Genomic DNA, 12,751 nt, shown 5'->3' on the forward strand with positions numbered 1-12,751 from the left:
ATTTTCTCTCTACCCACCCTTGCCTCCTTTTCCGCGCAGCTCTCGATTCCCCCCTCTCTTTCGCACCCTCCATGTCATATTCCGCTCCAGGAGTTCCATCATAGCTCCTCACTGTCGCTGGGAGGATGTTTTCTCCTCCGCTCGCCCCTTCCACCGTCATTTTCTCTCTACCCACCCTTGCCTCCTTCTCCGCGCAGCTCTCGATTCCCCCCTCTCTTTCGCACCCTCCATGTCATATTCCGCTCCAGGAGCTCCATCATAGCTCCTCGCTGTCGCTGGGAGGATGTTTTCTCCTCCGCTCGCCCCTTCCACCGTCATTTTCTTTCTACCCACCCTTGCCTCCTTTTCCACGCAGCTCTCGATTCCCCCCTCTCTTTCGCACCCTCCATGTCATATTCCGCTCCAGGAGCTCCATCATAGCTCCTCGCTGTTGCTGGGAGGATGTTTTCTCCTCCGCTCGCCCCTTCCACCGTCATTTTCTCTCTACCCACCCTTGCCTCCTTCTCCGCACAGCTCTCGATTCCCCCCTCTCTTTCGCACCCTCCATGTCATATTCCGCTCCAGGAGCTCCATCATAGCTCCTCGCTGTCGCTGGGAGGATGTTTTCTCCTCTGCTCGCCCCTTCCACCGTCATTTTCTCTCTACCCACCCTTTCCTCCTTTTCCGCGCAGCTCTCGATTCCCCCCTCTCTTGCGCACCCTCCATGTCATATTCCGCTCCAGGAGCTCCATCATAGCTCCTCGCTGTCGCTGGGAGGATGTTTTCTCCTCCGCTCGCCCCTTCCACCGTCATTTTCTCTCTACCCACCCTTGCCTCCTTTTCCGCGCAGCTCTCGATTCCCCCCTCTCTTTCGCACCCTCCATGTCATATTCCGCTCCAGGAGTTCCATCATAGCTCCTCACTGTCGCTGGGAGGATGTTTTCTCCTCCGCTCGCCCCTTCCACCGTCATTTTCTCTCTACCCACCCTTGCCTCCTTTTCCGCGCAGCTCTCGATTCCCCCCTCTCTTTCGCACCCTCCATGTCATATTCCGCTCCAGGAGCTCCATCATAGCTCCTTGCTGTCGCTGGGAGGACGTTTTCTCCTCCGCTCGCCCCTTCCACCGTCATTTTCTCTCTACCCACCCTTGCCTCCTTTTCCGCGCAGCTCTCGATTCCCCCCTCTCTTTCGCACCCTCCATGTCATATTCCGCTCCAGGAGTTCCATCATAGCTCCTCACTGTCGCTGGGAGGATGTTTTCTCCTCCGCTCGCCCCTTCCACCGTCATTTTCTCTCTACCCACCCTTGCCTCCTTTTCCGCGCAGCTCTCGATTCCCCCCTCTCTTTCGCACCCTCCATGTCATATTCCGCTCCAGGAGTTCCATCATAGCTCCTCACTGTCGCTGGGAGGAAGTTTTCTCCTCCGCTTGCCCCTTCCACCGTCATTTTCTCTCTACCCACCCTTGCCTCCTTTTCCGCGCAGCTCTCGATTCCCCCCTCTCTTTCGCACCCTCCATGTCATATTCCGCTCCAGGAGCTCCATCATAGCTCCTTGCTGTCGCTGGGAGGATGTTTTCTCCTCCGCTCGCCCCTTCCACCGTCATTTTCTCTCTACCCACCCTTGCCTCCTTTTCCGCGCAGCTCTCGATTCCCCCCTCTCTTTCGCACCCTCCATGTCATATTCCGCTCCAGGAGTTCCATCATAGCTCCTCACTGTCGCTGGGAGGATGTTTTCTCCTCCGCTCGCCCCTTCCACCGTCATTTTCTCTCTACCCACCCTTGCCTCCTTTTCCGCGCAGCTCTCGATTCCCCCCTCTCTTTCGCACCCTCCATGTCATATTCCGCTCCAGGAGCTCCATCATAGCTCCTCGCTGTCGCTGGGAGGATGTTTTCTCCTCCGCTCGCCCCTTCCACCGTCATTTTCTCTCTACCCACCCTTGCCTCCTTTTCCGCGCAGCTCTCGATTCCCCCCTCTCTTTCGCACCCTCCATGTCATATTCCGCTCCAGGAGCTCCATCATAGCTCCTTGCTGTCGCTGGGAGGATGTTTTCTCCTCCGCTCGCCCCTTCCACCGTCATTTTCTCTCTACCCACCCTTGCCTCCTTTTCCGCGCAGCTCTCGATTCCCCCCTCTCTTTCGCACCCTCCATGTCATATTCCGCTCCAGGAGTTCCATCATAGCTCCTCACTGTCGCTGGGAGGATGTTTTCTCCTCCGCTCGCCCCTTCCACCGTCATTTTCTCTCTACCCACCCTTGCCTCCTTTTCCGCGCAGCTCTCGATTCCCCCCTCTCTTTCGCACCCTCCATGTCATATTCCGCTCCAGGAGCTCCATCATAGCTCCTTGCTGTCGCTGGGAGGACGTTTTCTCCTCCGTTTGCCCCTTCCACCGTCATTTTCTCTCTACCCACCCTTGCCTCCTTTTCCGCGCAGCTCTCGATTCCCCCCTCTCTTTCGCACCCTCCATGTCATATTCCGCTCCAGGAGTTCCATCATAGCTCCTCACTGTCGCTGGGAGGATGTTTTCTCCTCCGCTCGCCCCTTCCACCGTCATTTTCTCTCTACCCACCCTTGCCTCCTTTTCCGCGCAGCTCTCGATTCCCCCCTCTCTTTCGCACCCTCCATGTCATATTCCGCTCCAGGAGTTCCATCATAGCTCCTCACTGTCGCTGGGAGGAATTTTTCTCCTCCGCTTGCCCCTTCCACCGTCATTTTCTCTCTACCCACCCTTGCCTCCTTTTCCGCGCAGCTCTCGATTCCCCCCTCTCTTTCACACCCTCCATGTCATATTCCGCTCCAGGAGCTCCATCATAGCTCCTTGCTGTCGCTGGGAGGATGTTTTCTCCTCCGCTCGCCCCTTCCACCGTCATTTTCTCTCTACCCACCCTTGCCTCCTTTTCCGCGCAGCTCTCGATTCCCCCCTCTCTTTCGCACCCTCCATGTCATATTCCGCTCCAGGAGTTCCATCATAGCTCCTCACTGTCGCTGGGAGGATGTTTTCTCCTCCGCTCGCCCCTTCCACCGTCATTTTCTCTCTACCCACCCTTGCCTCCTTTTCCGCGCAGCTCTCGATTCCCCCCTCTCTTTCGCACCCTCCATGTCATATTCCGCTCCAGGAGCTCCATCATAGCTCCTTGCTGTCGCTGGGAGGACGTTTTCTCCTCCGTTTGCCCCTTCCACCGTCATTTTCTCTCTACCCACCCTTGCCTCCTTTTCCGCGCAGCTCTCGATTCCCCCCTCTCTTTCGCACCCTCCATGTCATATTCCGCTCCAGGAGTTCCATCATAGCTCCTCACTGTCGCTGGGAGGATGTTTTCTCCTCCGCTCGCCCCTTCCACCGTCATTTTCTCTCTACCCACCCTTGCCTCCTTTTCCGCGCAGCTCTCGATTCCCCCCTCTCTTTCGCACCCTCCATGTCATATTCCGCTCCAGGAGTTCCATCATAGCTCCTCACTGTCGCTGGGAGGAATTTTTCTCCTCCGCTTGCCCCTTCCACCGTCATTTTCTCTCTACCCACCCTTGCCTCCTTTTCCGCGCAGCTCTCGATTCCCCCCTCTCTTTCACACCCTCCATGTCATATTCCGCTCCAGGAGCTCCATCATAGCTCCTTGCTGTCGCTGGGAGGATGTTTTCTCCTCCGCTCGCCCCTTCCACCGTCATTTTCTCTCTACCCACCCTTGCCTCCTTTTCCGCGCAGCTCTCGATTCCCCCCTCTCTTTCGCACCCTCCATGTCATATTCCGCTCCAGGAGTTCCATCATAGCTCCTCACTGTCGCTGGGAGGATGTTTTCTCCTCCGCTCGCCCCTTCCACCGTCATTTTCTCTCTACCCACCCTTGCCTCCTTTTCCGCGCAGCTCTCGATTCCCCCCTCTCTTTCGCACCCTCCATGTCATATTCCGCTCCAGGAGCTCCATCATAGCTCCTCGCTGTCGCTGGGAGGATGTTTTCTCCTCCGCTCGCCCCTTACACCGTCATTTTCTCTCTACCCACCCTTGCCTCCTTTTCCGCGCAGCTCTCGATTCCCCCCTCTCTTTCGCACCCTCCATGTCATATTCCGCTCCAGGAGTTCCATCATAGCTCCTCACTGTCGCTGGGAGGATGTTTTCTCCTCCGCTCGCCCCTTCCACCATCATTTTCTCTCTACCCACCCTTGCCTCCTTTTCCGCGCAGCTCTCGATTCCCCCCTCTCTTTCGCACCCTCCATGTCATATTCCGCTCCAGGAGTTCCATCATAGCTCCTCACTGTCGCTGGGAGGATGTTTTCTCCTCCGCTCGCCCCTTCCACCGTCATTTTCTCTCTACCCACCCTTGCCTCCTTTTCCGCGCAGCTCTCGATTCCCCCCTCTCTTTCGCACCCTCCATGTCATATTCCGCTCCAGGAGTTCCATCATAGCTCCTCACTGTCGCTGGGAGGATGTTTTCTCCTCCGCTCGCCCCTTCCACCGTCATTTTCTCTCTACCCACCCTTGCCTCCTTTTCCGCGCAGCTCTCGATTCCCCCCTCTCTTTCGCACCCTCCATGTCATATTCCGCTCCAGGAGCTCCATCATAGCTCCTCGCTGTCGCTGGGAGGATGTTTTCTCCTCTGCTCGCCCCTTCCACCGTCATTTTCTCTCTACCCACCCTTTCCTCCTTTTCCGCGCAGCTCTCGATTCCCCCCTCTCTTGCGCACCCTCCATGTCATATTCCGCTCCAGGAGCTCCATCATAGCTCCTCGCTGTCGCTGGGAGGATGTTTTCTCCTCCGCTCGCCCCTTCCACCGTCATTTTCTCTCTACCCACCCTTGCCTCCTTTTCCGCGCAGCTCTCGATTCCCCCCTCTCTTTCGCACCCTCCATGTCATATTCCGCTCCAGGAGTTCCATCATAGCTCCTCACTGTCGCTGGGAGGACGTTTTCTTCTCCGCTCGCCCCTTCCACCGTCATTTTCTCTCTACCCACCCTTGCCTCCTTTTCCGCGCAGCTCTCGATTCCCCCCTCTCTTTCGCACCCTCCATGTCATATTCCGCTCCAGGAGTTCCATCATAGCTCCTCACTGTCGCTGGGAGGATGTTTTCTCCTCCGCTCGCCCCTTCCACCGTCATTTTCTCTCTACCCACCCTTGCCTCCTTTTCCGCGCAGCTCTCGATTCCCCCCTCTCTTTCGCACCCTCCATGTCATATTCCGCTCCAGGAGTTCCATCATAGCTCCTTACTGTCGCTGGGAGGATGTTTTCTCCTCCGCTCGCCCCTTCCACCGTCATTTTCTCTCTACCCACCCTTGCCTCCTTTTCCGCGCAGCTCTCGATTCCCCCCTCTCTTTCGCACCCTCCATGTCATATTCCGCTCCAGGAGTTCCATCATAGCTCCTCACTGTCGCTGGGAGGAAGTTTTCTCCTCCGCTTGCCCCTTCCACCGTCATTTTCTCTCTACCCACCCTTGCCTCCTTTTCCGCGCAGCTCTCGATTCCCCCCTCTCTTTCGCACCGTCCATGTCATATTCCGCTCCAGGAGCTCCATCATAGCTCCTTGCTGTCGCTGGGAGGATGTTTTCTCCTCCGCTCGCCCCTTCCACCGTCATTTTCTCTCTACCCACCCTTGCCTCCTTTTCCGCGCAGCTCTCGATTCCCCCCTCTCTTTCGCACCCTCCATGTCATATTCCGCTCCAGGAGTTCCATCATAGCTCCTCACTGTCGCTGGGAGGATGTTTTCTCCTCCGCTCGCCCCTTCCACCGTCATTTTCTCTCTACCCACCCTTGCCTCCTTTTCCGCGCAGCTCTCGATTCCCCCCTCTCTTTCGCACCCTCCATGTCATATTCCGCTCCAGGAGCTCCATCATAGCTCCTCGCTGTCGCTGGGAGGATGTTTTCTCCTCCGCTCGCCCCTTCCACCGTCATTTTCTCTCTACCCACCCTTGCCTCCTTTTCCGCGCAGCTCTCGATTCCCCCCTCTCTTTCGCACCCTCAATGTCATATTCCGCTCCAGGAGTTCCATCATAGCTCCTCACTGTCGCTGGGAGGATGTTTTCTCCTCCGCTCGCCCCTTCCACCGTCATTTTCTCTCTACCCACCCTTGCCTCCTTTTCCGCGCAGCTCTCGATTCCCCCCTCTCTTTCGCACCCTCCATGTCATATTCCGCTCCAGGAGTTCCATCATAGCTCCTCACTGTCGCTGGGAGGAAGTTTTCTCCTCCGCTCGCCCCTTCCACCGTCATTTTCTCTCTACCCACCCTTGCCTCCTTTTCCGCGCAGCTCTCGATTCCCCCCTCTCTTTCGCACCCTCCATGTCATATTCCGCTCCAGGAGCTCCATCATAGCTCCTTGCTGTCGCTGGGAGGATGTTTTCTCCTCCGCTTGCCCCTTCCACCGTCATTTTCTCTCTACCCACCCTTGCCTCCTTTTCCGCGCAGCTCTCGATTCCCCCCTCTCTTTCGCACCCTCCATGTCATATTCCGCTCCAGGAGTTCCATCATAGCTCCTCACTGTCGCTGGGAGGATGTTTTCTCCTCCGCTCGCCCCTTCCACCATCATTTTCTCTCTACCCACCCTTGCCTCCTTTTCCGCGCAGCTCTCGATTCCCCCCTCTCTTTCGCACCCTCCATGTCATATTCCGCTCCAGGAGTTCCATCATAGCTCCTCACTGTCGCTGGGAGGATGTTTTCTCCTCCGCTCGCCCCTTCCACCGTCATTTTCTCTCTACCCACCCTTGCCTCCTTCTCCGCGCAGCTCTCGATTCCCCCCTCTCTTTCGCACCCTCCATGTCATATTCCGCTCCAGGAGCTCCATCATAGCTCCTCGCTGTCGCTGGGAGGATGTTTTCTCCTCCGCTCGCCCCTTCCACCGTCATTTTCTTTCTACCCACCCTTGCCTCCTTTTCCACGCAGCTCTCGATTCCCCCCTCTCTTTCGCACCCTCCATGTCATATTCCGCTCCAGGAGCTCCATCATAGCTCCTCGCTGTTGCTGGGAGGATGTTTTCTCCTCCGCTCGCCCCTTCCACCGTCATTTTCTCTCTACCCACCCTTGCCTCCTTCTCCGCACAGCTCTCGATTCCCCCCTCTCTTTCGCACCCTCCATGTCATATTCCGCTCCAGGAGCTCCATCATAGCTCCTCGCTGTCGCTGGGAGGATGTTTTCTCCTCTGCTCGCCCCTTCCACCGTCATTTTCTCTCTACCCACCCTTTCCTCCTTTTCCGCGCAGCTCTCGATTCCCCCCTCTCTTGCGCACCCTCCATGTCATATTCCGCTCCAGGAGCTCCATCATAGCTCCTCGCTGTCGCTGGGAGGATGTTTTCTCCTCCGCTCGCCCCTTCCACCGTCATTTTCTCTCTACCCACCCTTGCCTCCTTTTCCGCGCAGCTCTCGATTCCCCCCTCTCTTTCGCACCCTCCATGTCATATTCCGCTCCAGGAGTTCCATCATAGCTCCTCACTGTCGCTGGGAGGATGTTTTCTCCTCCGCTCGCCCCTTCCACCGTCATTTTCTCTCTACCCACCCTTGCCTCCTTTTCCGCGCAGCTCTCGATTCCCCCCTCTCTTTCGCACCCTCCATGTCATATTCCGCTCCAGGAGCTCCATCATAGCTCCTTGCTGTCGCTGGGAGGATGTTTTCTCCTCCGCTCGCCCCTTCCACCGTCATTTTCTCTCTACCCACCCTTGCCTCCTTTTCCGCGCAGCTCTCGATTCCCCCCTCTCTTTCGCACCCTCCATGTCATATTCCGCTCCAGGAGTTCCATCATAGCTCCTCACTGTCGCTGGGAGGATGTTTTCTCCTCCGCTCGCCCCTTCCACCGTCATTTTCTCTCTACCCACCCTTGCCTCCTTTTCCGCGCAGCTCTCGATTCCCCCCTCTCTTTCGCACCCTCCATGTCATATTCCGCTCCAGGAGCTCCATCATAGCTCCTCGCTGTCGCTGGGAGGATGTTTTCTCCTCCGCTCGCCCCTTCCACCGTCATTTTCTCTCTACCCACCCTTGCCTCCTTTTCCGCGCAGCTCTCGATTCCCCCCTCTCTTTCGCACCCTCCATGTCATATTCCGCTCCAGGAGCTCCATCATAGCTCCTTGCTGTCGCTGGGAGGATGTTTTCTCCTCCGCTCGCCCCTTCCACCGTCATTTTCTCTCTACCCACCCTTGCCTCCTTTTCCGCGCAGCTCTCGATTCCCCCCTCTCTTTCGCACCCTCCATGTCATATTCCGCTCCAGGAGTTCCATCATAGCTCCTCACTGTCGCTGGGAGGATGTTTTCTCCTCCGCTCGCCCCTTCCACCGTCATTTTCTCTCTACCCACCCTTGCCTCCTTTTCCGCGCAGCTCTCGATTCCCCCCTCTCTTTCGCACCCTCCATGTCATATTCCGCTCCAGGAGCTCCATCATAGCTCCTTGCTGTCGCTGGGAGGACGTTTTCTCCTCCGTTTGCCCCTTCCACCGTCATTTTCTCTCTACCCACCCTTGCCTCCTTTTCCGCGCAGCTCTCGATTCCCCCCTCTCTTTCGCACCCTCCATGTCATATTCCGCTCCAGGAGTTCCATCATAGCTCCTCACTGTCGCTGGGAGGATGTTTTCTCCTCCGCTCGCCCCTTCCACCGTCATTTTCTCTCTACCCACCCTTGCCTCCTTTTCCGCGCAGCTCTCGATTCCCCCCTCTCTTTCGCACCCTCCATGTCATATTCCGCTCCAGGAGTTCCATCATAGCTCCTCACTGTCGCTGGGAGGAATTTTTCTCCTCCGCTTGCCCCTTCCACCGTCATTTTCTCTCTACCCACCCTTGCCTCCTTTTCCGCGCAGCTCTCGATTCCCCCCTCTCTTTCACACCCTCCATGTCATATTCCGCTCCAGGAGCTCCATCATAGCTCCTTGCTGTCGCTGGGAGGATGTTTTCTCCTCCGCTCGCCCCTTCCACCGTCATTTTCTCTCTACCCACCCTTGCCTCCTTTTCCGCGCAGCTCTCGATTCCCCCCTCTCTTTCGCACCCTCCATGTCATATTCCGCTCCAGGAGTTCCATCATAGCTCCTCACTGTCGCTGGGAGGATGTTTTCTCCTCCGCTCGCCCCTTCCACCGTCATTTTCTCTCTACCCACCCTTGCCTCCTTTTCCGCGCAGCTCTCGATTCCCCCCTCTCTTTCGCACCCTCCATGTCATATTCCGCTCCAGGAGCTCCATCATAGCTCCTCGCTGTCGCTGGGAGGATGTTTTCTCCTCCGCTCGCCCCTTACACCGTCATTTTCTCTCTACCCACCCTTGCCTCCTTTTCCGCGCAGCTCTCGATTCCCCCCTCTCTTTCGCACCCTCCATGTCATATTCCGCTCCAGGAGTTCCATCATAGCTCCTCACTGTCGCTGGGAGGATGTTTTCTCCTCCGCTCGCCCCTTCCACCATCATTTTCTCTCTACCCACCCTTGCCTCCTTTTCCGCGCAGCTCTCGATTCCCCCCTCTCTTTCGCACCCTCCATGTCATATTCCGCTCCAGGAGTTCCATCATAGCTCCTCACTGTCGCTGGGAGGATGTTTTCTCCTCCGCTCGCCCCTTCCACCGTCATTTTCTCTCTACCCACCCTTGCCTCCTTTTCCGCGCAGCTCTCGATTCCCCCCTCTCTTTCGCACCCTCCATGTCATATTCCGCTCCAGGAGCTCCATCATAGCTCCTCGCTGTCGCTGGGAGGATGTTTTCTCCTCTGCTCGCCCCTTCCACCGTCATTTTCTCTCTACCCACCCTTTCCTCCTTTTCCGCGCAGCTCTCGATTCCCCCCTCTCTTGCGCACCCTCCATGTCATATTCCGCTCCAGGAGCTCCATCATAGCTCCTCGCTGTCGCTGGGAGGATGTTTTCTCCTCCGCTCGCCCCTTCCACCGTCATTTTCTCTCTACCCACCCTTGCCTCCTTTTCCGCGCAGCTCTCGATTCCCCCCTCTCTTTCGCACCCTCCATGTCATATTCCGCTCCAGGAGTTCCATCATAGCTCCTCACTGTCGCTGGGAGGACGTTTTCTTCTCCGCTCGCCCCTTCCACCGTCATTTTCTCTCTACCCACCCTTGCCTCCTTTTCCGCGCAGCTCTCGATTCCCCCCTCTCTTTCGCACCCTCCATGTCATATTCCGCTCCAGGAGTTCCATCATAGCTCCTCACTGTCGCTGGGAGGATGTTTTCTCCTCCGCTCGCCCCTTCCACCGTCATTTTCTCTCTACCCACCCTTGCCTCCTTTTCCGCGCAGCTCTCGATTCCCCCCTCTCTTTCGCACCCTCCATGTCATATTCCGCTCCAGGAGTTCCATCATAGCTCCTCACTGTCGCTGGGAGGAAGTTTTCTCCTCCGCTTGCCCCTTCCACCGTCATTTTCTCTCTACCCACCCTTGCCTCCTTTTCCGCGCAGCTCTCGATTCCCCCCTCTCTTTCGCACCCTCCATGTCATATTCCGCTCCAGGAGCTCCATCATAGCTCCTTGCTGTCGCTGGGAGGATGTTTTCTCCTCCGCTCGCCCCTTCCACCGTCATTTTCTCTCTACCCACCCTTGCCTCCTTTTCCGCGCAGCTCTCGATTCCCCCCTCTCTTTCGCACCCTCCATGTCATATTCCGCTCCAGGAGTTCCATCATAGCTCCTCACTGTCGCTGGGAGGATGTTTTCTCCTCCGCTCGCCCCTTCCACCGTCATTTTCTCTCTACCCACCCTTGCCTCCTTTTCCGCGCAGCTCTCGATTCCCCCCTCTCTTTCGCACCCTCCATGTCATATTCCGCTCCAGGAGCTCCATCATAGCTCCTCGCTGTCGCTGGGAGGATGTTTTCTCCTCCGCTCGCCCCTTCCACCGTCATTTTCTCTCTACCCACCCTTGCCTCCTTTTCCGCGCAGCTCTCGATTCCCCCCTCTCTTTCGCACCCTCCATGTCATATTCCGCTCCAGGAGTTCCATCATAGCTCCTCACTGTCGCTGGGAGGATGTTTTCTCCTCCGCTCGCCCCTTCCACCATCATTTTCTCTCTACCCACCCTTGCCTCCTTTTCCGCGCAGCTCTCGATTCCCCCCTCTCTTTCGCACCCTCCATGTCATATTCCGCTCCAGGAGTTCCATCATAGCTCCTCACTGTCGCTGGGAGGATGTTTTCTCCTCCGCTCGCCCCTTCCACCGTCATTTTCTCTCTACCCACCCTTGCCTCCTTTTCCGCGCAGCTCTCGATTCCCCCCTCTCTTTCGCACCCTCCATGTCATATTCCGCTCCAGGAGCTCCATCATAGCTCCTTGCTGTCGCTGGGAGGACGTTTTCTCCTCCGTTTGCCCCTTCCACCGTCATTTTCTCTCTACCCACCCTTGCCTCCTTTTCCGCGCAGCTCTCGATTCCCCCCTCTCTTTCGCACCCTCCATGTCATATTCCGCTCCAGGAGTTCCATCATAGCTCCTCACTGTCGCTGGGAGGATGTTTTCTCCTCCGCTCGCCCCTTCCACCGTCATTTTCTCTCTACCCACCCTTGCCTCCTTTTCCGCGCAGCTCTCGATTCCCCCCTCTCTTTCGCACCCTCCATGTCATATTCCGCTCCAGGAGTTCCATCATAGCTCCTCACTGTCGCTGGGAGGAATTTTTCTCCTCCGCTTGCCCCTTCCACCGTCATTTTCTCTCTACCCACCCTTGCCTCCTTTTCCGCGCAGCTCTCGATTCCCCCCTCTCTTTCACACCCTCCATGTCATATTCCGCTCCAGGAGCTCCATCATAGCTCCTTGCTGTTGCTGGGAGGATGTTTTCTCCTCCGCTCGCCCCTTCCACCGTCATTTTCTCTCTACCCACCCTTGCCTCCTTTTCCGCGCAGCTCTCGATTCCCCCCTCTCTTTCGCACCCTCCATGTCATATTCCGCTCCAGGAGTTCCATCATAGCTCCTCACTGTCGCTGGGAGGATGTTTTCTCCTCCGCTCGCCCCTTCCACCGTCATTTTCTCTCTACCCACCCTTGCCTCCTTTTCCGCGCAGCTCTCGATTCCCCCCTCTCTTTCGCACCCTCCATGTCATATTCCGCTCCAGGAGCTCCATCATAGCTCCTCGCTGTCGCTGGGAGGATGTTTTCTCCTCCGCTCGCCCCTTACACCGTCATTTTCTCTCTACCCACCCTTGCCTCCTTTTCCGCGCAGCTCTCGATTCCCCCCTCTCTTTCGCACCCTCCATGTCATATTCCGCTCCAGGAGTTCCATCATAGCTCCTCACTGTCGCTGGGAGGATGTTTTCTCCTCCGCTCGCCCCTTCCACCATCATTTTCTCTCTACCCACCCTTGCCTCCTTTTCCGCGCAGCTCTCGATTCCCCCCTCTCTTTCGCACCCTCCATGTCATATTCCGCTCCAGGAGTTCCATCATAGCTCCTCACTGTCGCTGGGAGGATGTTTTCTCCTCCGCTCGCCCCTTCCACCGTCATTTTCTCTCTACCCACCCTTGCCTCCTTTTCCGCGCAGCTCTCGATTCCCCCCTCTCTTTCGCACCCTCCATGTCATATTCCGCTCCAGGAGCTCCATCATAGCTCCTTGCTGTCGCTGGGAGGATGTTTTCTCCTCCGCTCGCCCCTTCCACCGTCATTTTCTCTCTACCCACCCTTGCCTCCTTTTCCGCGCAGCTCTCGATTCCCCCCTCTCTTTCGCACCCTCCATGTCATATTCCGCTCCAGGAGTTCCATCATAGCTCCTCACTGTCGCTGGGAGGATGTTTTCTCCTCCGCTCGCCCCTTCCACCGTCATTTTCTCTCTACCCACCCTTGCCTCCTTCTCCGCGCAGCTCTCGATTCCCCCCTCTCTTTCGCACCCTCCATGTCATATTCCGCTCCAGGAGCTCCATCATAGCTCCTCG

This window comes from Pelophylax lessonae (assembly GCF_965119305.1).
Source record: "Pelophylax lessonae genome assembly, chromosome: 13".
Lineage (NCBI taxonomy): Eukaryota > Metazoa > Chordata > Amphibia > Anura > Ranidae > Pelophylax > Pelophylax lessonae.